Raw genomic sequence first — 3,301 nt, 5'->3', positions numbered from 1 at the left:
TTGATTTGTGAATCTAATTGAAACTCGACAGAGAGATTTTAGATTGGACTAAAATGTGAATAGTGAATATTCACATCACCTAGGTGATCTGATTCGCAATTTAGGTAGACATATGCCAATTGCCATACATAACCAAATTAGGACACTAGCTTAATGAACTTAATTTAATTGATTCATATAGACATATAGTGAACTAATTAAGTTAGGTATTTATGCAAGCGTCTCGACAGAGACTTGTACATAGCTTTGGATTCAAGGTTAGTAAAACCACCATAGAATGATAAATAATAAGAGAAACTTGTATCAGATGAAGTGTTGAATAAGCCCATAATCCTAGGTCTTTAATCTATTGTCTTTCTCAAGCATATTTAATATTTATTGGTTAATTTAATGTTTATTTTAATTTTGTTTTAATTAGTTTTTCTGAAATTTACAGTTACTTAAATAAGATTGATTTGTTATAAGATTTTAGTACTTGGTAAAAAGTTAGGAACAAATCCTTGTGGAAACAATACTCTACTTTTGCTATATTACTTGTTTGCGATAACGTTCACTTACATGAAAATTCAACAAGATTTTAGTGCCATTGCTAGGGATTTTGTTTTCTTTATTATATGCTAATATTAAAATTCCATAAATTAGTCTTAATTTAAGTTTTTTTTCTTTGTTTTGTAGGAGTGTTCAATTGTTGTATGAGAAGAGCAAAAAGCTTGGAGATTATACCTTGTGATCCAGAAATTGAGAGAACATTCTGCAGACTTGAACAAGAAAATCGACAAGCTTTTGCTCAAACAAATACAATGGCTGATTGATAGGATGAATAACAAATCCAAGAGCGCGTGGCTATTGAAAATCGTTGCTTAAGGGATTATGTTGTTCCATTGGTGCGAGGGTTTCCATCAAGTATTCAAAGGTCGGCTATTCAAGCCAACAATTTTGAGATCAAGCTAGCTATCATCACCATGATTTAAACTTCAGGTCAGTTTGGGGGTCTTTTAATTAATGATCCAAATGGCCATATATCAAACTTCTTGGAAGTTTAGATACATTCAAACATAATGGTGTCACAGGTGATGCAATTCATTTAAGGCTTTTTCCTTTCTTATTGAGGGATAAAGTTAAAGCATAGCTAAATGCGCTCCCTATAGCTCAATAACAACATGGGATGATCTTACTCAAAAGTTCCTTGCTAAGTTCTTTCCTCCAAGGAAAATAGCAAAAATGAGGAATGATATTACATCATTCATGCAACAAGATTCTGAATCGTTGTATGAGGCTTGGGGAAGATACAAAGAATTACTTTGGCATTGTCCTCATGATGGCTTTTTAAAGTGGCTTCAAGTGCAGACTTTCTACAATGGCTTGAGTGGGCATGTTCGGACTACCATTGATGCCATTGCAAAGGAGCTTTAATGGCTAAATCAATTGATGAGGAAAATGATTTGTTGGAAGAGATGGCTGCAAAAAACTACTAGTGGCTAGTGGAGCGATCAATGCATAAGAGAGGAATTCATGATGTAGATGCTTATTCGACATTATCTGCACAAGTAGCAACTTTAACTGAGACGCTCGAATCATTTAGTACTAAATCCATTCAAAGTTCTTTTGTAGCTTGTGAATATTGTGGAGATAATCATGCAAGCTATCAGTGTCCAAGTTTGGTAGAAATAGTGCAATTTGTGGAGAATAGACAACAAAATAACCCTGACTCCAACACTTACAACCCAAGGTGGAAAAACCATCCAAACTTCTCTTGGGCTAACAATCAATGGTCTTCCTCAACTTGAAGGCCAAATACACCTCCGGGATTCCAACAGCACATCAAAGTGCCTATCTTAGAACAAAAGCCATCTGTGGAAGATTTGCTAAGGCAATACATGACACAGAACGATAACATCATTCAAATTCAAACAGCTCTCATTCAGAGTCAAGCAGCATCACTTCGAAACCTTGAGACTAAGGTTGGTCAACTTGCCAATTTATTAAACAACTAACCTCAAGGAATATTACCTAGTGATATAGAAGCAAATCTGAAGAGAGAAGGCAAAGAGCATGTTAAGGCCATCACTTTGAGAAGTGCAAAGGAGGTTGAAAGCAAACCATAAAAAGTTGCACAAAAAGACAACACTGTGAAAAGTGGGACTCAAATTTTAATTTTTAATAAACAATGTCAAGCAGAAATGACTAAGGCAACTATACAACCATCACTTTTTTCTCATTGTTTCAAGAAACAACAAATGGAGAGTTAGTTTTGGAAATTTATGGAGGTGTTTAAAAAGCTTCACATTAATATCCCATTTGCAGATGCACTAGAACAAATGCCTTTGTATGTTGAAGGACATTTTATCCAAGAAAAAGAGATTGGGTGAGTTTGAGATAGTAGCACTCACTAAGGAATGTAGTGCAATCATTCAGAATAAGCTCCCTCCAAAACTTAAAGACCCAGGCAGCTTTACTATTCATGCACAATTGGTGTTTTATTCTTTGCCAAGGCCTTGAGTGATTTAGGCGTAAGTACTAATTTGATGCCTTTGTCGATCTTCTTCAAGTTGGGTTTGGGGGAGATTAAGCCCACCATTATGACTCTTCAATTGGCAGATAAAACTCTCATATATCCAAAAGGCATAGTAGAAAATGTGCTTGTAAGGGTGGATAAATTCATACTTCTAGTAGACTTTATAGTTCTTGATATGGAGGAAGATAAAAAGGTTCCTATTATTATTGAGAGACCTTTCTTACACACAACCAAAGCACTCATTGATATTGATAAGGGAGAACTTACCTTGCGAGTGCAAGATCAAGAGGTAACATTTAATTTTTTTTAGCCTTAAACTTTACTAATGATTATGATAAGTGTTTTACAATTAGAGTGGTAGATAGGGCCATAAGTGAAGTCTTCATAGAAAGTCATCCAACTGACCCACTTGAAGTATTGTTGATTTCTAAATCTAAGCCCAATAATAAAGAGGTTATAAAATGTGTCAATGCATTGAATGCCCCATTTTGAGTGTTAGGAACTCAATTAGAGTTGTTAGATTTGTCTTCCTCTTCATCCTCACCAGTGAAACCTTTAATTGAGGATCCTCTTAAGTTAGAACTTAAACCATTGCCAAATCATTTAAGGTATGCATATCTTGAAAACTCATCTACTCTTTTAATTATTGTTGCATCTGATCTTACTAACAAGCAAGAACAAAAGTTGCCTAGAGCTCTAAGAGAGCACAAAAAGGCACGTAGGTGGTCAATAGTCAATATAAAGGGGATAAGTCCTTCAATATGCATGCACAAAATTTTGTTGGAG

The 3,301-nt window shown here is 34.9% G+C and overlaps 1 non-coding gene across 1 annotated transcript; it reads right to left on the bottom strand.

Annotated features, from left to right (window-relative positions):
- Positions 1-1,218: 1,218 nt before the first annotated feature.
- On the bottom strand, positions 1,219-1,325 carry LOC148764731 (small nucleolar RNA R71). Its single transcript, XR_016024404.1, has one exon. It is a non-coding gene; the product is annotated as a small nucleolar RNA R71 (small nucleolar RNA).
- Positions 1,326-3,301: the final 1,976 nt, after the last annotated feature.

The sequence above is a fragment of the Theobroma cacao genome, chromosome 1 (genome assembly GCF_053813885.1).
Source record: "Theobroma cacao isolate CCN51 chromosome 1, ASM5381388v1, whole genome shotgun sequence".
In the NCBI taxonomy this organism is placed as follows: Eukaryota; Viridiplantae; Streptophyta; class Magnoliopsida; order Malvales; family Malvaceae; genus Theobroma; species Theobroma cacao.
This window is presented reverse-complemented; position numbering and strand designations above follow the sequence as displayed.